We start from the raw sequence: 24,103 nt of genomic DNA, 5'->3' as shown, positions 1-24,103 counted from the left end.
CGTTTTAGAAAAACACCATTCTCCCAGACAGCAATGTTACTAATTTATGATAAATATTGCTTTGCTTTCTGACTCTAAGTGGATTCTCTAGGTCAGGGGTGTCAAACTCAAGGCCTGAGGGCTGGAACTGGCTTGCGGGGTGTTTAGATCTGGCATGTAGTGCCACCCTGGAAACAGAAAGGACCAGCCTGCGGTGCCTGTGCCAGCAAAAACATGTGTGCCCCACCTCCGAGCTCTGTTTTCCTTGGCAAAGGGTTGTAGGAGGCGGTTGCAGCTGATAATGAAGCTCAGGAACCCGTTATTGCTGGGAGAGCCCTCAGGCCACCACAGACGCCTCCAACACAAGTGACATCGAGCCGGCCATGCCCATCCTGGTCAAACACAACCCTCATGCAGCCCTCAATGAAGTTTGATACCCCTGCTCTAGATAAACAGAAGCCACGATAAATAATTTATGGAATTCCTTTCCCTGTCAGGCACGACTGGCACCAACATTAGCAACATGTTGGCATCAAGTAAAAGATTTTTTCCCCCAGGGTTTTCAATTGCATTCAGTTGTATTCTAATTATATATTAATTCACACTATATTCCAGCTTTGATGGCTGGTTTGTTGCTGCATAGTTTGTATGGCGTCTACATGCTGTATTTTACTTTAAGTCTCTGGCTTACAATCTTGGATTCAGATAAACTGCCAATTTGCTGGCATTTGCCCGACTTTAAGGAGCTTTTATTGGCAGCTTCTGCAACTGGATCCATTCCATAATGCAAACAGTGAGAACAGTTTTGACTTTTTAGTCACATGGCTTATTCAAATACATCTTAGTCGCACTGTACGCTCTCTCTCATAGCTGAGCATACAGCATGGTTTGTTTTCAAAGATGGCAAAACGGCATTCTGGTTAATGATTATTTTTATTTAAAGCATATGCTCGTCTATATTAAAAAAACACACACACAAATGTTTGAGAAAGAAAGGCAGAATATCAGAGTGGCTTTTTTTAAACATCAAATTCCAGAAATTCGAGTTCTTTTTCAATTTGATTTGTATCAGAAAATTCATTTGGCTTTTTCATGTTTGTTTTTTTTACCGACCAAGTAACGGCAAAAAGGTGCTCCCAACTAGGAAGTCAAAAGGAATGTGAGAAGAGCCATCCTAGGGAGTGGTGGGTTCAAATTTTTTTACTACCATTCTGTGGGCATGGCTTGGTGGGCATTACAGGGGAAGGGTACTGCAAAATCCCCATTCCCTCCCCACTCCAAGGGAAGGTTACTGCAAAATCCCCATTTCCTCCCGATCAGCTGGGACTTGGGAGGCAGAGAATAGATGGGGGCAGGCCAGTCAGAGTTGGTATTTACTGGTTCTCCCAACTACTCAAAATTTCTGCTACTGGTTCTCCAGAACTGATCGGTACCTGCTGAATACCACCTCTTATCCTAGGGCAATATTTGCCTGACTCAGCCGACCTTCCAGACCCCGGGGGTGGGACAACAAAGACATACTGGAGTGTTAGGGCCATACCATGCTTCTCTCACATCTTGCTTTACAAAGTCACTTCCTTTGTCTTTAGTTGCCTAATGTTACTATTAACTTTGAAAGGGTGGCAATGACTGAGGCAAGGCAGTGACTCGGATAACAAAGCTTTATTACAACAGCTAACACAACAGCAACTCTAGAACCAACAAGCTTGAACAGTTCCCACTTGACAGCAATTTATATGCAGGCTGTCCCTCGGGTAGCCAATCACTGCGCAGTAACTTTCCTGCTCTTGCCGCGCGCGCACCTCGACCAATGGTGAGACTCGGAGACAGAGCCACATCTCCGAGGCTAAAACGTAACAGTTACGTTTAGTCAATTTTCATGTGATGGAGAAATTGCGTTCACCTTAAGGGACACAACAACCTAATTTTTGACAGTGAAGACATCGAAGTGAGGGATAGCTTCTGCCTTTTAGGATCAATCATCAACAACAAAGGAACAAGCAATGAAGAAACAGACTAGCCACGATAGAACAGCCATGAAAGCTTTGGAAAAGATACCCTAATGTGTATATGGATAGTCCCGAGTGCAAAATTTCTGTTGTTAAGCAAGAGGGTTGTTAACTGAGTTTAGCCCCATTTTACGAGCTGTCTGACCACAGTTGTTAAGTGAATCATTGCAGTTGTTAAGTTAGTAACTCGGTTGTTAAATGAATCTGATTTCCCCGCTAACTTTGCTTGTCGGAAGGTCGCAGAGGTCACTAAAACTGTCGTAAATGCATGCCAGCTTCTAAACATTCACATTTTTTTCACATGACCGTGGGAATGCTCCCATGGTTGTACGTGTGAAAAACAGCCATAAGTCACTTTTCTCAGTGTTGTCCAGAGTGTGCTAAAGTAGTATATAAGTTTAAATGCTATTGCTATAACTTTGAACAGTCACTAAATGAATGGTTGTAAGTCGAGGACTACCTGTATGCCTTCAAAGCTCAGAACTGTGCAAGTGATGGTATTCCTTGGGGCAATGGAAATGAAAGGTAGATAGGCAATATTTACATTTTGAACCTTTGTGTTGTTGGGAAAAAAATCCAGGTCCGGTTACAAGCCAGGAATAAAATGAAGGCTGCTTAAGAAAGAAAGTTCTGTTTATTGGTGGTCAAAACTGACACACACACACACACAGCATAAAGTTCTGGGACAGCTGACCAAATGGAGTTGAGAGTGGGTGGGTTTTTATAACTTCTTGATTCCTATGGGGTCATGGAGGGGTCATTGCTGACTCTATAGGCAAAAGGGGAAATGCAAATCCTAGGTCTTTGCCTGAGCTAATTCTGTCAATCTTTGGCTTGCCTAATTGAGTGGCTCATCGGGAGTCTTTGTCTGACTCAGTCTTTCTGAATGGATTACTAAATCTGCATTTCTAAAAGTTGGCCTCCTCAGTTTCTGCTTGAGGCAGGGAGACTGCCTCCCTTAAGATGTCTCCCCATTTCTCCTTTAGGGGAAATAGTCTATCCTGCCTTTTTAATATTCCCCAAAATATTTCATTCTCTAGGATGGGTGGGTACTGACCAGTGGTGGGTTTCAAATTTTTTTAAAAACTCTTCTGTAGGTGTGGCCTGCTTTGTGGGAGTGGCTTGCCAGCCATGTGACTGGGTGGGCATGGCCAACTTGTAAAATGTGGTGAAACTCACTTAACAACGCTCTTGCTTAGCAACCAAAATGTTGGCTCAGAAACTCTGGCATTTGAAGCACGCAAGCTGTCAAGTTATAAGACCCTTGCACCCCTAAGCCTTTAGAAAAAAAAACCCCCAGGAGTGTTCAAACTTGACAGCTTTAAGACTTGTGAACTTCAACTCCCAGAATTCCTCCTCCAGTCATGTTGGCTTAGGGACTCTGGCATTGAAGCACGGAAGTCTTAAAGTGGTCAAGTTACAAGACCCTTGCACCCCTAAGCCTTTAGAAAAAAACCCCAGGGGTGTTCAAATTTGACAGCTTTAAGACTTGTGGACTTCAACTCCCAGAATTCCTCCTCTCGCTCTTCATCTTGATGATGTGGAGATGGGCAGGGGGAGGGAGCTGGAACTGGTTCTAAACGACACTCTAGATTTGTGGAACCTCTTCTATAGAAGAGGTTAGAACTGGCAGGAACCCACCCCTGATGCTGACTTTCTACAGTATTGGAGAAGAGTCCTCAGAATATCACAGACAGCCAAGAAAACAAGGTGTATGGCTCAATTACAGTGACGGTGGAGGCACCAATGAAAAATCTGAATGACAGCCCATTATGGAGAAAGCTATGTGACAGGTGTCTTCCAACTTTGAAAATTTAAGACCTGTGGACTTCAACTCCCAGAATTCCTTAAGCAGCCATGTTGGCTGAGGAATTCTGGGAGTTGAAGTCCACAAGTCTATAAGTGGCCAAGTTTACAGACTTCTGCTATGTGATCACTAAGAGTCAACAATGATTCGGATAAGTAATCAATCAATTAATTGGGGTATTTTTTTAGACTAGCGAGTTATAAACACTGGACTCATACTCGGTTTTTACTCTGCATTATTTTGAACTTTTGTAGAAGCCAAAAATGGCACCAACTACTTGCCCATTTCCACCTTCAGATAGATTTCGAGAAAGGCTGATCGTTTCCCATTTCTACCCGGGACCGAACGCGACTATTCTCAGCCGCTAGATGGCGCAAGAGACTCACAGACGCCACCGAAGAGCGCAAAATAGTTACAAAAGAGGGCGTGGCCTGAGGGAGACTGCCGGGCGAGGATTGGAGCGCTGGAAGCAGTGAGGCGCGGCTAACGAGCCTAACAGTATATGGCTTTTACGTCATTAGATAAACATTAGTGTTTAGAAATGACGGAGAGGCATCGCTATTAGGAAGGAGACGCTTTGTGGCGCCTACGAGCCCGGAGTGGGCGTGGCCGTTTCCCGTAAAGGAACGAGTTCATCTCCACCGTCCAATCAGAAGAAACAGGGGAGGAGGGAGAGGGTGTGGCTCCTGTGCGCGCACTACGTTCGAAGAAAGGGGCGTGGTTTCAGCGTGAGCAAGGGAGGGCGCGGGGAGGGGGCGCTGGGGTAGAACGGTTGGTTGCCATGGGTTCGCTTCCGGCGCTGCCAGGCGGAAGTGGCTGGAATTCTGGTGCTGCTTGGTGTCTGTCGCCGTCGCCGTCGGTCAGTGTAAGCTAGGCGGGGAGGGGGAAGGGTGAAGACGGAGCAGGCGGGAGCCCCGTTTTTTTCCCCTTGGCCGCTCGCAGGAGGGAGGGCAACAACGGCTCCCAGAAGGAGAGAGCGTGACCGAGGCAGTTTGAGAGAGGAACCTGGAGGGGGCGCGGGGCTCTTGGACCTCGGGAGGACGCCAGCTTTTCTCTCCAGATAACCACCGTCTTATTTCATAAAACCTGTGGCCAGGTGAAGGAAGACCCCCCCCCCCCCCAGCGTTGCTGAGGAGAAGAAGGCCGAGATAACGTTATATTTTCGAAGGGGAACCCATGAGGAAAACTCCTAAAAGATGGGTGCATAAAGCAACCGCGGCATTAATACCGTAAATAGGAGAACATGAGGAGCTGCCTAATATTGGGCCAGAGTATTGGTTTATCTAGGCTGGTATTGGCCTTTCTGATTGGCAGCTGAGATGTCAGTGGAGATCTCTCCCAGACTGGTTTTTGGCAGGGTATGAGGGGATGGGTAACTGGGTGTACACTATAGATACATGGGCATCCCCTATATGAGGAGATGGTGAGGGGGGCTGATTCTTTCTTGCCTTCACCCTGGAGGTGAGGTGGCCGAGCAATTCTGTGGCTTCCATTTTTGGGTCATGAGAAATGTCTTTGCTGAGCCTAACATATTAGATTTTGTTATGGAAAGTAAAAAAGAAAAAAGAAACCTGGATAAAGGGAAAACATTGAAGCCCAAAACTCTACTTCTGGATTTAGCAGTTACTGGTCAAAGCATGTGGCGGTAACTTATCCCAAGATCAGAAATGTTTTCTAATCTGGGTTTACATATTATGCAGGGCATGGTGGCCGAGGCTGGAACAACTGGAAGAAGACCCTGTATGGATAGTTTAAATTCAGAACAACTGTGCTTATTTGTTTTTGCCATTGAAGACTACTCCATGGACAAATTTAAGTTTGAAGACAAGATCTGAGAAGTCAGCCAGGATATGATAATGGGACATTGTGCCTTGTGCACTCAACAGTACACGTACTGTAGAATGGACATCGTACTGTAGAACGGACATCTACGTTATGAGATGGGAAATTCTTTAAGAACCTTAAAGACTTGAAGGGAATTACCTTGGGATCAGGAAACCAAGTCACAAACCCTGAAGTAGTAGCCAAGATTCCACAAATACTTTTTCATATTTCCGGCATAACATCTATCAAGGCAGTTAAAGAAATATCGCTCATTTTGCTTTACCTGTTTGCACTGATCCTTCAAGAAGCATCTTGGAAGGGGGAGGGGGTGCCAAGAGCCCCCCCTCCCCCAAGAGAGGGTTTTTGGCTCTCCATCCTACATCTATGGAACAAGGATGTTTACCAGGTGAGATTTAGTGGAATGGGATTGGGTATAATTCATTTCAGATACTCTATAATGTTGGAAGAGCGTGGTTGCATGTCTGTTCAAATCCATTTTTGGCATGTTTAATACAATTATTTTAAGTTTGTGGTCCCTGGAGCTGAATCTGTTAACAGCCAATTTCTTCTCTTTAGATTTATTTTTGTGTCTTATTTTCTTCTAGTATATAAGGTAAGGTAAGTTGATTGATGTTTGTTTGGCTTTCATTTATTTATTTTTGGGCAGTGTTTCAATTTAGCTTCACAGTTCTTTAAATATTTGAAGTTTCTTGTAAAAAGCAGTTTTTTAAAAAAATGTTGCCAGCACTTGAATATTTGCATATAGAACGTGGGCCTCCAAAAGATAGCAGTAATTAGTGCAAGAACAGGTTTATGGTCCTATGGCATTAGTTTTGTGAAGAAATGTACACCTTCCCACAGTTTCATAAAGGGACTTCAGGGGAATCCAGGAATTGGGGCTATATAGGGCAGACAAAGGCCATATATAAATTTTGCAGGACAAGCCAATAATATATAGGATAGCGCGCTTAACTACAGCATAACTGATGAATTAATATACTAAAGTAATTGATTTGAGTAATCAGACATATGCAGCCTCTGTGTTTAAATACACTATATGTATTGGATAGTACACACTCTACATGTTGACTAACAAATCAGTGATGCTGAATTTGCTTCCATGATAATTGATCAGGCTGGTCCCCCAAAGGAGGTTTTGGCCCACCTTTATCAGGTGCTTGCAGGAAATCCTTGACTTTCAACCATTCATTTAGCGACTGTTTGAAGTTACAGTGGTGCTGAAAAAAGTGACACACAACCAGTTCTTGCACATACAACCACTACAACATTCCCATGTAACTAGAATTCAGGTGCTTGTCAGCCAGTATGTATTTGCAATCCTGAGTCATGTGATTGCCATTTCCAGCCTTCCCAGCTTTGATAACTAAGTCAATTGAGGAAGCCGAATTCACTTCACAATGTGATGATTCATTTAACAACCCTGACAAAAAAGGTTGTCTTCTTTAGCAATGAAAATTCAAGGACTACCTGTATGGTGAATACAGGACTTCCCCTACCCATGACTCTGCTTCTAATTATATAATCAGAGTAAGAATTCTTAGTTATATTGTTCTTTTAAGTTGCTTTTAATATTGATTTTTTTTCACAGAGGGGTGTAAAAGAAATCATGTGATCTTTTAAATTTTTATTAGTATTTTTAAAAGAAACGAGCAAGTAAGCAAAAGGAGAAAAGAAAAAAAATCAGGGAAATATGTGAGTGTACAAATTAATGATTAAGATTGTACAGTTAGTGCTCAGTATATATTTGACTAGAAATCGACCACAAAAAACATTAAGTTGCATTTAAGTACATAACATAACAGAATACATAACAGAAGGAATTTTGATATCGAGTTAAGCCTAAAATCCACTATTTGTTCTTTAAGAATACAAAGAATACCTATTGAAAAAAGTATAGATAAAGCATCAGGTTTTAACTATCTGTCATACTTTGCTTAACATAAAATATTTGTAGACACTTAAAAAAGTTTATTGAAATCAGTTCTTTTTCCTCTTATAATACAATAATACAATAGCAGAGTTGGAAGGGACCTTGGAGGTCTTCTAGTCCAACCCCCTGCCTAGGCAGGAAACCCTATACCATTTCAGACAAATGGCTATCCAACATCTTCTTAAAGACTTCCAGTGTTGGGGCATTCACAACTTCTGGAGGCAAGCTGTTCCACTGATTAATTGTTCTAACTGTCAGGAAGTTTCTCCTAAGTTGCTTCTCTCCTTGATTAGTTTCCACCCATTCCTTCTTGTTCTACACTCAGGTGCCTTGGAAAACAGTTTGACTCCCTCTTCTTTGTGGCAACCCCTGAGATATTGGAACACTGCTATCATGTCTCCCCTAGTCCTTCTTTCTATTAAACTAGACATACTCAGTTCCTGCAACCGTTCTTCATATGTTTTAGTCTCCAGTCCCCTAATCATCTTTGTTGCTCTTCTCTGCACTCTTTCTAGAGTCTCCACATCTTTTCTACATCGTGGTGACCAAAACTGAATGCAGTATTCCAAGTGTGGCCTTACCAAGGCATTATAAAGTGGTATTAACACTTCACGTGATCTTGATTCTATCCCTCTGTTGATGCAGCCTAGAACTGTGATGGCTTTTTTGGCAGCTGCTGCACACTGCTGGCTCATATTTAAATTGTTGTCCACTAGGACTCCAAGATCCCTTTCACAGTTACTACTGTTGAGCAAGGTATCACCTATACTGTACCTGTGCATTTTGTTTTTGTTGCCTAAATGTAGAACCTTACTCTTTTCACCATTGAATTTCATTTTATTAGATAGTGCCCAATGTTCAAGTTTGTCAAGATCCTTCTGTATCTTTAGCCTATCTTCTGCCAGCTTGGTGTCATCTGCAAATTTGATGAGCTCCCCATTTATTCCCTCATCCAAATCATTGATGAAGATGTTGAAGAGTACTGGGCCTAAAACAGAGCCTTGGGTACTCCACTGCATCCCTCCCTCCATGTAGATGCAATTCCATTGAGGACTACACGCTGAGTGCGGTTGGTCAGCCAGTTACGAATCCATCTGGTGGTGATGCTGTCCAACCCACATTTTTCTACTTTATCTAGTAGTAGTTTATGGTCCACCTTATCAAATGCCTTACTGAAGTCCAAGTAAACTATATCGACGGCATTCCTCTGGTCCACTAATTTTGTCACTTTGACAAAGAATGGAATAAGATTAGTCAAGGCATGATCTGTTTTTGACAAACCCATGTTTGTCTTAAAAGATGTACTCTGGATACATATATTTTACTTATTGTGCAGTGCGCAATATGTAATATATATGGGCCCCATTCTTGCTTAAATTTAATTAAACTTCTGTTGTGAATATATGCTGTTACCTTTGCTATTACTGCATATTCTCACAAATTTAAGTTTCCAGTCTGATATTTTAGGTAACACATCTCTTTTTCAATGTTGGGCTAAATTTATCCTTGCTGACGTAAACAGTATCTTGGTGATTGTTTTTGTTAACATTTTGGAATTATGCCTAGTAAGAAGAATTGTGGTTAGATGTCAAATCTGATTTCCAGAATTCTCTGAATAATGCTGTGTGTTTCTTTCCAGTTCTTTGGGGGCTTTTACATGTCTACCACATCTGATAAAATGTTTTTTTCAGGTTGATGACATTTCCAATAATTACTACTCTATGATTTGTCAATGTTGGTAATTATTGACAGAGTTGTATACTATCTATAAAATGTTTTGTATTGGTTTCCTCATAACTTACAACCTAGACTAAATGTTCTATTCCATAATTCTTACCTTTATTGGTTTATGATTGTTTCTTTAAGGTTTAAAACATTTTATGATTCAGTTTTTTATTTATTTAGTTTTTATTTCTTGAGCTTATATATACTGTACATCCTAGTAAATGGCCTTGATTCTGTATGAACATTTCAAGTTCTGTCTTATTTCTTAGAAGCCCTCCCTCATTTTTAAGCCACTTTAATTCTTCCAGAATAAAATGAAGAATTCATGTGTGATCCTAAAGAGTCTCCCTCCACACACACACCCCTCCATGGTGGCTAGTCAATTCAGTATGAGGGTATATAACTACCTCCTTTGCATGAAATTGGGATTAACCATTTTGGCTCAGATAATGAGTCATATGTGGATGGATCCAGGAAAAGCTCATGTGTCAACAATGACTTGTGTTCAAGAAAATCTCTTTTACTGTCAGAGCTGCAGGGGGGAAAGGCTTCTTTGTTTTGCTCAGTCTGCTGAGTTATCCAGTTCTTCCATGGCTGCTAAATAATTATTTGTGTTTTTATAAGAGTGCCTATATTCTATAGCAAAACCACGGCTCCAGGAAGAAATCACTGTGTATTTTAAACAAATAAACAATGATTTAGTAAACTGCCAAAAAAAAAAGCTTAATGACCTTTACAAGAATGATATCAGCTCACTGGGTTGGCTAATGGCCTATTCTCAAACAGAGTCTAGGAAGCAATAGACAAAATATGAAGATATTTTCCCCTGATCAGCAAACGGTCAGTTACACTGCCTTCATATGCGATAACTTCCATTTAGTTATCAGACTAAATGGAAGTAATCACATATCATCTGATCTGTCACCTGATGTGATTTTTGTGGGGAAAATAGGAGGAAGGAGTATTAAGTATGTTTGTCACCTTGACTAATTTATAAAAATAAAAAGGGTGGGATGTAAATAAAATCTAAATTTATAAATTGACTTGACCTTTACTTTTGTGATGAGCCTTCAATTGCTGAGGTTTATTGAACAAGTTTGATATAATCTAGTGGGTGAATAATGACCATTATGTTCTTTGAAGCTCTGAAATTTAGAGTTCAGCATAGGCTAACACGAATTCAGTGTTCTAGGAATATGTACATGTTCTGGAGAAGAATTAATTTTATTGGCATTAAATATTGAAAGCCATTTCAGCGCAGTTGTGTGGCTTGGCAGAATGTATGAATAAACATTGCCAAGCTCAGAGATTTTTGCAAAGCTGAAATTTTTGACTGGTTATGCTCAGGTTTTATGCTCAGTGTTTGATTGCCAGTGTGCTAGATGGGGAATTTTGAAAGTTGAGGTCTACACTGCATAAATAATAATAATAATAATTTATTAGACTTCTAGACCGCCGCCTCCCCCCGAAGGGACTCGGGGCGGTGTATAGGTACAAATTCAAAACCATACAATCAATAATATACATAATTAAAATTGAATTAAATGTCCCCTGTACAAATTTATAAAAATTAAAAACTTAAAACCTTAAAACCGAACCATAAAAACCGAACCATAAAAATTTAAAAATACAAGCTGAGGTGGGAAAGCTGGAATTAGGCCAGGCCGGCTAGATGAAACAGGTGGGTTTTAAGTTTCTGGCGGAAGGAGCGGAGGTCCGTAGTCGTTCTAATTTCAGGGGGAAAGTCATTCCAGAGGGTCGGGCCCATCACAGAGAAGGCCCTTCCCCTGGGCGTCGCCCACTGGCACAGCCTAGTGGACGGCACCCAGAGGAGTCCCTCTCTGTGTGAGCGAATCGGCCGAAGGGATGTATGGGGCAGGATACGATCCCGCAAATAGCTAGGTCCTGTGCCATGGAGCGCTTTGAAGATGATAATCAACACCTTGAAACGCACCCAAAAAGCCACAGGCAGCCAGTGTAGCCCGCGTAGGAGAGGTGTTACGTGGGAGTATCTAAAGACTCCCGAAACTGCCCGCGCGGCCACATTCTGAACCAACTGCAGCCTTCGGGTGCATCTCAAGGGGAGCCCCATGTAGAGAGCGTTGCAGTAGTCTAGCCGGGACGTCACAAGCGCATGAGTGACTGTGCGAAGGGTGCTCCGGTCCAATAGGGGACGCAATTGGCGCACCAGGCGAACCTGGTGAAACGCCCCCCTGGCCACGGCTGTCACATGGTCGTCCATTGACAGCCGGGCATCTAGAAGGACGCCCAAATTGCGTACCCAATCCACGGGGGCCAGATGTTCGCCCCCAATGGCCAGTGATGGAGTAACCTGGTTGAACCGGGGCGCCAGTAGCCACAGCCACTCAGTCTTGGACGGGTTGAGCTTGAGTTTGTTACTTCCCATCCAGATCCGTACGGCTTCCAGACACCGGGACATCACTTCGATGGCATCGTTGGGGTGGTTTGGGGTAGAGATGTACAGCTGAGTGTCATCCACGTACAGATGGTAATCTACCCCAAACCCACGAATGATCTCGCCCAGCGGCTTCATATATGCATTGAACAGGAGAGGTGAGAGGACCGACCCTTGTGGCACCCCACAAGTGAGCGGCTTCGAGGTCGACCTCTGCCCCCCTGCCAATACAAATTGCGCTCAGCCAGAGAGGTAGGAGGAGAACCACCGCAAAACGGTGCCCCTCACCCCTAGCCCCTCCAGTCGACGCAATAAGATACCATGGTCGATGGTATCAAAAGCCGCCGAGAGGTCTAATAGGACCAGGATGGAGGAGCAGCCCCCATCTCTGGCTCTCCAGAGATCATCCACCAACGCAACCAATGCCGTCTCCGTGCTGTGGCCGGGTCGGAAACCGGACTGGCGCGGGTCCAGATAATCAGTTTCCTCCAAGTGGCGTGGAAACTGTTGTGCCACCACACACTCTACAACCTTCGCCAGAAAGCAAAGGTTGGAGACGGGACGGTAGTTGGCTAACAAAGCTGGGTCCAGGGAAGGCTTCTTGAGGAGGGGCCTCACCACCGCCTCTTTCAGGAGGGCCGGCAGGAACCCCTCACTCAAAGAAGCGTTGACTAACTCCTGGAGCCAGCCTCGTGTGACCTCCCAGGATGCCAGTACAAGCCAGGAGGGACACGGGTCCAGTAAACATGTGGTGGCTCGCAGTCGCCTACGCACCCTGTCCATATCGTCGGAAGTAACAGAGTCAAACTCCTCCCAGAATGGAACGTCAAGACCCGCCTCTGACGTCCCCTCCAGACCACTAGCAGGGACCAACTCGCTTCGAATCTGAGCGATTTTGTCCTGTAGATACTCCCCAAATTCCTCTGCTCTACCCTGCTAAGGGGGCTTCCCGTGGCCTCTGTTGAAGGAGGGACCGGGTTACCCCAAACAGGGCGGCAGGGCGGTTATCTGCGGACGCAATAAGTGTGGCACAATACTGACGCTTGGCCACTCTTAACACCACAAGGTAAGTCCGTAAATGGGCTCTCACCTGTGTTCCGTCAGATTCAGAGCGTGACGATCTCCATCTGCTCTCTAGGCGTCTCTTGTGGCGCTTCATCACCCTCAGCTCCTCGGTGAACCAAGGAGCCTGGGTGGTTCGCTGCCGCAAGAGAGGCCGCAAAGGCGCAACCCGGTCCAAGGCCCCAGTGGCCGCACTGTTCCATGCAGCCACTAGGTCCTCCATCCGGGTGCGGGTCGGCTACAGGAAATGGCCCGAGCTCCGTCTGGAACCTATCAGGTTCCATCAGGCGCCTGGGGCGGAACCATCTTGGACATTCCAGTTCCGCCTCCCCGCGGTGGGGAGTAGCGGCTGGAAAGTCGAGCCGGAGAAGTGAGTGATCTGACCATGACAGGGGTATGATGGCTAAATCCCGTACTCCCAGATCACTCCTCCACCGGCCAGAGACAAAGATAAGATCCAGTGTGTGTCCTCCCTCATGTGTGGGGCCCTGAATTATTTGGGTCAGGTCCATGGCTGTCATGGAGGCCATGAACTCCCGAGCTACCTCGGATGTCTCCCCTACCGATGGCAAGTTAAAGTCACCCATGACCAACAGTCTGGGGGTTTCAACTGCCATCTCGGTGATCACCTCGAGGAGCTCGGGCAGGGCTGCTGATGCATAGCGAGGAGCCAGGTATACAATCAGCAAGCCCAGCTGCCTCCCTGGGCCCCACTTCACGCACAGGGACTCACAACCGGTTATCTGTGGCACAGTGATCTCTCTCGTCTCAAGACCTTCCCTCACAATAAAGTTGCCAAGTTGGAAAAACACTTATATAAATGTTTAAACAACTGTGATGCTGTGTAATACAGCTTCAGATTTTGGTTCAGCCAAAACTTTTTTCTAGCTAGTCTCAATGCAAACAGTTTCCCTCAACATGACAAACAGAATTGTAATAAGTAAGGTGGTCCTCAATTTATGATCTCAGTTGGGACCAGTCTTTCTGTTGTTAAGTGAGCCACGCCCAATTTTACAACCTTTTGCCACAGTTGTTAAGTGAATCATTCAGTCAAGTAAATCCAGTTTCACCCATTGACATAGCTCATCAGAAGTTGGCTGGGAAGGTAGCAAATGGTGATCACATGACCCCAGAACACTGCAATAGTCATGAATAAATGCTGCTTGCCAAGTGTCCAAATTTTGTTCATGTTTCGGTGGGAATGCTGCAACAGTTGCAAGTGCGAGTACCGGTTATAAGTCACTTTCTTCATTGTAAAATGGTTGTAAGTCGAGGACTACCTACATAGGAAGAGGAAAAGTCTCTTTTGGGGTGCCTGAAGTTCAGGAGTAATCATAAATAAAAAGTAAATCATAAATACAAAGCCTGCTCCTTACCATAACCTCATTGGCCTATGGTAGCCCTGAGTACTAGGACAGAGTTTTTCAGTCTTAGCAATTTTAAGGTATTTGAACTTCATCTCGGAATTGAAGTCCAAATACATTTTAAAATGCCAAGGTTGAGAAACACTGATCCAGGGCAATGACTTGTGTTAATTTTTCACTTTGAAACGATTGCACAGTATTGGTGACACCAAGAAGATGCAAACTTCCCTTCTCCACTTCTCAAAAGGGATTTTTAAAAAAATAATAAGAAAGTGCAGCATTATGCATACTGAAAAGTGTTTAGTAGGCAGTGATCTGTTTCGCTCTGCCTCCTTAAAACAACAGTAGACATGCAATCTAAAAAAAATTGTGGCACTTTAGCAACTAAGAAATACATTATCTTGGATGCCATGTTTATATGATAATGGCCTGTGTTTTAATCTTTACAGGCTGCCCGGAGTTACTGATGTGAGAAAGGTGGCCACGTAAACAATTTAAATAAAATAAAAGTGAAGATGAGTTACACAAATGTGGAATGTATCCGTTTCATTGGATAGATTGAATTTTAGATTTATTGGGACATAATATACCTCCTATATCTTCTGAGCTAGGGAGTAAATTGAAAACAATTGAGAAATGCAAAAGATGCCGCCCTTACGGATACCTTCTTTATCGCGGTTGACGTTGCACGTAGACACAATAAAAATATCTGCCTGGCCAGCTGGCTTTGCCTCACCACCTCCCTATTGACATTCAACCAGTTTAATAACATTCTGTCTGGTTGGCTTGCTGAAGCTGCACTGCTCTGCTTGGTTGTATATTTTTGCACACTTTGTTCCTAAGACTCTGTTCTTGTCTCTGCTTTGAGTTGCCCGTAGGAAAAGCTAGGTCATATAGCTTAATTGGGGAAAGCAGAAGAAACTTTGAAGAGAGTGGTGTTGGCAATTGGTGACAGGTCTTTCAAAAAGTAGGTCAGAATGAAAGAGTTTTATAGGATGAATGCTGGCTATTCTGTGGTTGAGCCGAGGATAGATCTTGCCATTCTGTGGCCAGTGCTAATAAATGATCCAATCCAGAAAGAATGGCCAATGGGCATATTATATGGAATATTTAACAAAATTTGGAAGATCACAATCAGCAGTGCTAGAAAAGTGGAATCTGGTGAATATTAGCAACTTTGGAAGGTTGTATTTTTTAAGTATCACATCTCTGTGGAAAACGTTTTATGGTCTTCTAATATTCACAAGAAAGGCATAGCAAGTCATTTGTAGTTATAAGTCCTGACTTGTTTTCAACAGTTACAACTGCCTAGAAACTTTTGTAAATGAACTGAAACAGATTTTAAGTACTTTGACATTGTCATTTTTATATGCTTTCATTCTGGATGACATAAACTTTTCTCTGGGGAAAAATAACTCAACTATGTAGCTAGGAAATACTGCTCACAGTTGTGAGCAGACATATGCAAGATGTTGTCCAGCAGTCTTAGAACGGCTGTGTACAAAAATATACAGGTAGTCCTTGGGTTAGAGTGATATTTGGGACCAGGATTGCTGTCGCTAACCAATGAAGTCATAAAGTACAACATTAGTGATGGCAATCCCAGTCCTAATTGCCATTATAACCCAAGGCTACCTGTATACCTATTGTCCATAATCATCCTAAGTTGAATAACACCATTCTTGGTAATGCAATGCTTTACCTTTTAATCATATTTTGGCCCAGAGACCCTTTCAGTCTTACTTTATTCTCCCATTTTGATATGGATCTATTTTTTGCTTCCATTGTTTATATAGGTACTCCTCATTTAATGTCCACTTGTCCAGAGTTATGATGGTACTGAACAAGGTATCCTTGCAACAGGCTCTTGTAATTGTGGCTGTCACAGTGTCTCAGTCATGTGGTCACCATTTACGACTTTCAGCGGTGACTTTCAACAACATGGAGGCAAATTAGCAATCACAAATGGCAATCCTGTGATTACAGGTCACTGCAAAGGCATGGGGTTTGCCTAGCGGCAGCTGGGACTACCAAGAATGTCATAAATCAGTATGATTGCATGACACTGTACCTTATGACAGCATACACTTAATGGCAGAGTTTCCAATCTCAATAACTTTCAGTAAGCAAGGACTCCTTGCATGTCCTAGGAAATAGTCATGTGATGACTTGATTAACGTTAGCCTGCTGTGCTCTCCCTCCTGTAAGCAAAAGTGGAGGAAGAAGATAAATATATGTTCATATTAGTAATTTCCTTTGAATTTGCAGTCATCTTATCACAGCGATGGTGAACCTTTTTTGGCTCGTGTGCCATAAGTGGGGGGGAGCACAGCTGGGTCGTGTGCAGGTGTGCCGCACCCATAATGCAATGTGCAACCCCCGTGCGCATGCGTGCACTACAGGCGCAACTCCCCCATTTTTGCATGCTTTTTTCACCCTCCCCAAGCTCCAGAGGCTTTATAGGAGCATGGGGAGGGTGAAAACAGCCTCCCCCGCCCGCCGGGAAGCCCTTCGGAGGCTTCAGGGACCTTCAGGAGGCTTCCCTGAAGCCTCTGAAGCAGTCAAAACAACCCTCCGAGCAAACAGGAAGTCTGTTCCCAAACTTCCCGTTTGCCCATAGGGCCGTTTTTTTGCGCTCTGGAGGCTTCAGGGAAGCTCATGAATCCTCCGGAGGGCCTCGGGGGGGGGAGGCTCTTTTCGCCCTCCCCAGGCTCCTATAAAGGCTCTGGAGCCTGGGGAGGGCGCAAAATGGCTTTAAAAAAGGGTGAACTTAGGTGGCCAGCGCGCACATGCGCACTGGCCAGCCTACAGGGCAGCACCTCACGTGCCCTGACAAATGGCTCCACGTGCCATAGGTTCGCCATCACTGTCTTATCATCTAGTACCCTGCTTAAGTGTATATGTTAAGTACATGGGGAACTATGATTGGACAAATATACATAGGTTATAGTGGGTAAAAGAGAAAGAAGCAACATACTTATAGGTGCCAGTCATGAGATTCTAATGGGTTAACAAATGGAATTATTCAGACTTCTATTCAAATCAGAAACCTGTATTTCATTACAGACTTATTTTTATGCTTTTCTTATTAGCTCAAAGTAAGTATATAATCAACCTGTTGAGAGGGACAAAAGGAAGTGTGTATAAACACATGTTAAATCTCGGCACAATGAATTAGACTGAAACCTTTTGGAAACCCCACTTTCCAAAAAATAAAAATAAAATGAGGATTCTCATGTTTAAGATGTTGGGCTTTAGGTTTGAACAATAAATATCGCGGCTTCATCCCAAGTTCACTGCAAATATCAAATATATCCTTTTTTTACTTTAAAACATGTAACGTACAAAAAAGCGTTAGACCTACTTTTTTAAAATAATGCTCTTGTGGTACTTTATTTTTCTCCCAGCACAAGGACATGCTGCAGCAAACCAGTGTTGTTTATACACTGCTTAAAAGAACAAAGCATAACCAAATGATACTTATTGTAAACTTACTTGACAGTTCAAGTAGACAGTATTTTCAAGATTGTTGGCAACACGCCTCATATTTTAAAAACTACCTTTAGGGTAGTTTTAATTCTTTTTTCAATACATTAGTGCATCATTAATATTCCTCAACAAGAGATAGCATAAATTAAGGGACCAATTCAAATTTGTTTAGTTTTGCCAAGGTTACCAGCCCATTAATATTTTTACAAGCGTTCTTTTAGGATTGCTTGCTCTTCATGCAAAATCATTGCTTCATCACCTGGAAACAATTCTTATTCATCACTATCAGCTAAACAAATGAATTGCTTACAAAATTTAACAAAGATTTCTTCCAAAGTTTGTTATGTGTGTATCAGTCTGTTAAATACCAAGATGTTTGCTGTGAAGGGGTGGAAAAGATTTTCACTGAAAAAGAGAAATGCTAAATTGGAAATGACAAATCTTTCTGATCTAAAATAAGTCATTGAAATGAGAGTAGAGCTGCTAAAATGAGTGCATTATCTCAACAGGTGTCTGTCCAAAATGACATAACAACTTTCAGATTTGAACAGTTTGAGAGCCAATTATAGTAGTTGGAAACTAAAACAGGCACATTTGCCATGCATAGGAAATGCTTGTATGTTCGGTTTACTATTATCTTTTCATTTTCTAGACTAATGTGCTGCCTTTAAGAGTTTTATAAACAGAAAGATAGCAGACATTTGACATGCTTTATTAATGTATTTTTAGCTACATGTTGTCTATGGTCCCCCAAGTGGCACATATAAACAGAACTTCTGAATGTGTTCCACTCATTCCAATTTTGTTTCATTAGCCTTGGAATTATTAATGGACTAGACGAGGCCATATGCCATGAGGCCACCAACTGTATTTCATGGTGGAAGTATCTAGCACAGAAAAAAATGTTTTTTTAAAAAAAAAAAAATAGATGTGGCCTGAAAGAAAAAGTTCTCACAAATAATCTATTTTATTAAACACTAGCTGGATACCTGTGCTTCGCTACAAAACCATGTGATCGGGCCAGCCAGCAGACCGGATGAGTCACACACTGGCCAAACCTATATAAAGCAACTGGCAGTTGGAACATAGTTCCTTTCAGGTGGGGAGGGGGAGTAGAACATCTAACTCCTTATCGACACGTGTTAAAATAATACTATATAAGAAATACTGATGATCTGATGGTCATTTCGAAAAATCCTTTCTTAGCGAGCACCTAGAAGCCAAGAGAAACATGCATGCCAAATTTCAAGTTTGTAGGCTCTGAAGATTTTGTGATGAGTGAGTATTTGGCTTTTTTATATATATCTATATTTATATCTATCTACCATCCATCCATCCATCTATCTATCTATCTAATGAATTTTGCCTTACGTATGGCTGTAAATCTGTTTCAGATGTTCAATCTCTTCATAGCCAATTATCAAGCATGATGCCCCAGATGGAGCAGATAGGGGGTGAGTACCTTGTATGTGTACTGACATACAAAGTACTTGTTAGTAGAATAGAATGGAATAGAATAGAACAGAATTCTTTATTGGCCAAATGTAATTGGACACAGAACAATTAATCAATGGAACAACTTGCCTCCAGAAGTTGTGAATGCTCCCCCACTGGAAGTTTTTAAGAAGAGATTAGACAACCATTTGTCTCAAAGGTTGGTGAACCTTTTTTGGCTCGCGTGCCATAAGTGGGGGGAGCGCAGGAGGGTCGTGTGCAGGCATGCCGCACCCATAATGCAATGTGCGACACCCCCCCAGTACGCATGCACGCACTACAGGTGCGACACCCCCCCCCCCCATTTTTGCATGCTTTTTTCACCCTCCCCAGGCTCCAGAGGCTTTATAGGAGCATGGGGAGGGCAAAAACAGCCTCCCCCTCCCCTCCCCCCCGGAAGCCCTCCGGAGGCTTCAGGGACCTTCACGAGGCTTCCCTGAAGCCTCCGAAGCAGTCAAAACGACCCTCCGAGGAAAACCAGAAGTCACTTCCAGTTTGCTCAGAGGGTCGTTTTGAGCACTCCGAAGGCTTCAGGGACCTTCAAGAGGCTTCCCTGAAGCCTTTGGAGCGCTCAAAACGACCCTCCGAGCAAACAGGAACTCCGTTCTTGAACCTCTGGTTTGCCCATAGGGCCGTTTTTTTGCGCTCCGGAGGCTTCAGGGAAGCTCATGAAGCCTCCGGAGGGCCTCCGGGGTGGGGGTGGGGGAGGCTCTTTTCACCCTCCCCAGGCTCCTATAAAGCCTCTGGAGCCTGGGGAGGGCGAAAAATGACTTTAAAAAAGGGTGAACTCAACTGGCCAGCGTGCCCTGACAAATGGCTCCGTGTGCCACCTGTGGCACGTGTGCCATAGGTTCGCCATCACTAGTATAGGGTTTCCTGCCTGAGCAGGGGGGTTGGACTAGAAGACCTCCAAGGTCCCTTCCAATTCTGTTACTCGGAATTAGTTTCCAAGTGCATAAGTTCCCAGTGCCCATACAAACAACAAAGTGACAAATCATAAATTGTAAATCATAAGGCACAATCATAAATCATAAGATACAAACAATAAAGTGATAAATCATAAGATAGCAATAGGAGAAAGTAATAGGAACAATGAGAAGGATAATAGCAATACAGCCCTACTACATGGGTAAATATCCTTTGGCGTAAGACAGTGCTGTGGGAATTAGGTGTTTAGCAGAGTAATGGCATGGGGGAAAAACTGTCTTCATGACCAGTTGTTTTGGCATGCAATGCTCTATAGCAGTATCCCGAGGGGAATAGTTGAAACAGTTTATGCCCAAGATGTGAGCATCTGTAGATGCTTTCTCAGCTTTCTTTCCAACCTAAGCCATATACAGGTCCACAATGGAAGGCAGTTTAACAGTTTATTTAAAAGAATGGATATAAACCAAAAGTGAGTGGTATAGCATTATATACCTCAGAACAGAGAGGAGAAATGATCTAGTAGGTGGATTTCATCCATCTAAGAAGACAGCCCAGCAAGTTTTTTTTCTTTTGCCTATTTTTCCCCACTTAGAATTAATCATCTGGGCAACTTAATTGACTACTCTTATAAAACATATCTTCTGAAATCTTAAAGGTTACCACACATTCATTGAGTCATGAGCTAGAACCGGCTTCAGAAGGTGCAAAGGCCATTGTCTCTGTTACAGTAATTACGATTGGGAACAAGGAAGGAAATTGGATGGAAAGGCTTTGAATTTGTTCACTGAAACATTTATGTAGAGCAGTTAAGCATAACAACTGTTCATATTAACAGAATGATTGAAAGAGAACACACATGATTCTAGGTCAGCCTATATTGCAGTCTTCTGTAATAATATTGCTGAAGTAAATTTATGGAGTTGTCATAGATAAATTGTAGAACGTGGCTTAGTTTGTTACTGAGGTCAAGCAACGGCGGTAAAAGGTTAAAGCCTGGATGAAGCTTTTTTTCCTCCTTCCTCACAGCATTCATGCTTCTCCCTATTTGTTTCAGTTCAAAGCTGAATTTGGGACTTGCTAAAAAGGAACAAAGTATGCTTAAAACACACACTGTTCAATGTTCTGAGTACTGATTTCTACAGCCCAAAGCCTGCCACGGAGTTTGCCGTTAAAAACAACAGGTGTACAAACAGAGAAACCAGAAAGTTTCCAGAATGCAAAGTGTAGACTTGAAGTAGCTCTTAACAGCTTTTCTTCTTTAGTGCTAGAAATTCCAGTCCTAGTTACGCTTGATGGTCTTGCTCAACTAAAGATAAATTGAGTCTGTTTTTTTCCTGTTTAACATCTGGTGCCTTCTTGAAAATGCTAAGTGTTTTTTTCCAGAAAAGGCCTGGCTGCTTGAGGAATACAGGATGGTCTGTTCTTTGAGGCCAAGCTCTCACAGCTCTGCTTCCCCAACTCTTCTTCTTTATATAGATTTAAAGGTTATGTAGTAATATTTCACCCTGCATTATCTTATAATTAATTCTCCCGATTCCTTTATGGCTGGGTGCCATAGGTAGGCAAGGGACCCTTTAGATAAGGGAACGTTGTGCAGGAATAAGCTAGACAAGAAGGACTTCCTCCTGAAGTTTCCAGAGAAGGCTGTATTTATACACCTTTGTTCAAGTTTGACTTTATTCTTGACTGCATAGCTCACTGAAATAAGTTGGCCCATTGATCTTTTTATTTCTATCTTTCTGATAAGGAATTTAACAAAGTTGCCGTCCTCAATGTTATTTTTAAACATTTTGGGATTCAAGTAGTCCTTGCTTTCCAATCATTCATTCAGTGAGCATTAAAAATTACAATGCCACAGAATAAGGAGAGTTACAACCAGTTTTCAGAGTCCTGGCTGTTGCAGCAGCCCCGTGGTCACATCATGATTCAGGTACTTGGCAATGGCTGCACATTTGTGATAGCCACAGTGTCACATGATTGCCATCTGCAGCCACCACAGCCAGTTTCCAACCTGCAGTTGGCAGGAAGTTGCAAGTCACGGTCACTTGACGCCACACCCTAACAACCTGGGTGCTTCCCTTAATGGTCACATGATAATCCCCCCCCCCCCCATTTTACTACCATGTCATTTAGCAAAAAAGTTGCCGGTCCCAATTGCAGTGAGTAATTGAGGAATACCTGTAATTGAAGAATATGCTGGCTCTGAATGGTGCACATCTTATTAATTACAGTTTATTATTGTTATTTTCTAGTGATTTAACATTGACTGAGCTGTTCAGCGTCTATAATGCCTTGGTAAGGCCACACTTGGAATACTGCATTCAGTTCTGGTCGCCACGATGTAAAAAAGATGTGGAGACTCTAGAAAGAGTGCAGAGAAGAGCAACAAAGATGATTAGGGGACTGGAGACTAAAACATATGAAGAACGGTTGCAGGAACTGGGTATGTTTAGCTTAAGAGAAAGAAGGACTAGGGGAGACATGATAGCATTATTCCAATATCTCAGAGGTTGCCACAAAGAAGAGGGAGGCAAACTATTCTCCAAAGCACCTGAGGGTAGAACAAGAAGCAATGGGTGGAAACTAATCAAGGAGAGAAGCAACTTAGAACTGAGGAGAAACTTCCTGACAGTTAGAACAATTAATCAGTGGAACAGCTTGCCTCCAGAAGTTGTGAATGCCCCAACACTGGAAGTCTTTAAGAAGATGTTGGATAGCTATTTGTCTGAAACGGTATAGGGTTTCCTGCCTAGGCAGGGGGTTGGACTAGAAGACCTCCAAGGTCCCTTCCAACTCTACTATTGTATTATTGTATTGTATTATAGAAATGAAGCAGCATATAAGCTGAGGTAATAAATAAGAACACCATAAGCAGTAAAAATACAGGAAAAAAACAAGCTGTTATAATTAAGATACAATAGAATAAGCAAAGTTAATCCTAAACAATAATTAATCTGTAAAACATATTTCAGCAAACCTCTTAGAATATTACATGAATAAAAATGTTTTCCTCAGCTACTAAGAGAATGGAGCTAGTTCTGATTTCCTTTTCATGGTCTTCCAGAAATCTAGAGTAATAGCCAAGGTGGCCTACTTTCAGGTCCTTTTAAAAAATGTGCCATAAGTGCTAGCAAGCAAGACAGCCCATCTTCTATTGCAGATTCTTAAAATCTAAGTAAGCTCATGTGACGCACTTGTGGTTTCTCAGTTTGAATTAATAAGAATATCAGGCTTTGTGGGTCATAATTATCACTTTGAATTGTATTGAGAACCTGACTAGTGGTTAATGAAACTGATTAGGATTGAATATACTCTCCGTAATTTAGGAGTCAGTACTGCATGTGCAAAGATTGTGAATTGACTGCAGATTTTGTGGTCAAAACAGCTAAGGCATCGTGTATGTTGTGAAGGCACATCTACATGTGCTGTCCCAAAAAATTATTTTCATGAAGAATTGGACTCATTTGAGCAAATGTCAGTGTGGGATCAAGGGATTCCATTACATTGATAAGTTAGAAGGCAGAGGATTGGAATTTCCTTTTGCCATCAATATGTATGGATCACGTGCATTGGATTTGGGGATTTTAATACAAGTAGTCCTTGTCTTGTGACCACAATTGAGCCAAAATTTGGGTTGCTAAGTGAGACATTTGTTAAGTGAGTTTTGCCCCATTTTATGACCTTTTTTGACACTGTGGTTAAGTGAATTGCTGCAGTAGTTATTGTAGCATACAGTTGTTTAGTGAATCTGGTTTCCTCATTGACTTTACTTGTCAGAAGGTTATAAAAGGCGATCACACGACCCTGGGGATACTGAAACCGTCATAAATATGAGCCAGTTGCCAAGCGTCTGAATTTTAATCCCATGACCATCCAGAATGCTGCATTAATCATAAATGTGAACAATCATAACTCCCCTTTTTAAGGTGCCATTGTAACTTCGAATGGACACTAAATGAACTGTTGAAAGTTGAGGACTACTTGTATTGGTGACTAAGCTGAATTTTTGTCATTACTGTTTATGCTCAGACATTAACATTTATACAATACAATACA

At 42.6% G+C, this 24,103-nt stretch overlaps 1 protein-coding gene across 5 annotated transcripts in view; it reads left to right on the top strand.

Moving 5' to 3' along the window:
• Positions 1-4,533: 4,533 nt before the first annotated feature.
• The window catches only part of MGAT1 (alpha-1,3-mannosyl-glycoprotein 2-beta-N-acetylglucosaminyltransferase), a 43,159-nt gene continuing 23,589 nt past the window's right edge, over positions 4,534-24,103 (top strand). The window contains exons 1-2 of one of the 5 annotated variants that reach the window (XM_081935992.1): positions 4,534-4,654; positions 5,496-6,025. The gene's annotated coding sequence lies outside the window, so the exon portion shown is untranslated. Of the gene's footprint in view, positions 4,655-4,691; positions 6,026-18,832; positions 18,905-24,103 lie in introns of those variants that run through there. The other 4 variants (XM_081935994.1, XM_081935993.1, XM_081935991.1 and 1 more) reach the window with 4 other exon arrangements.

The sequence above is a fragment of the Natrix helvetica genome, assembly GCF_964273705.1.
Source record: "Natrix helvetica genome assembly, chromosome: 1".
NCBI lineage: Eukaryota > Metazoa > Chordata > Lepidosauria > Squamata > Natricidae > Natrix > Natrix helvetica.
The sequence above is the reverse complement of the archived record's forward strand: the minus strand, read 5'-3'. Positions and strand labels throughout refer to the sequence as shown.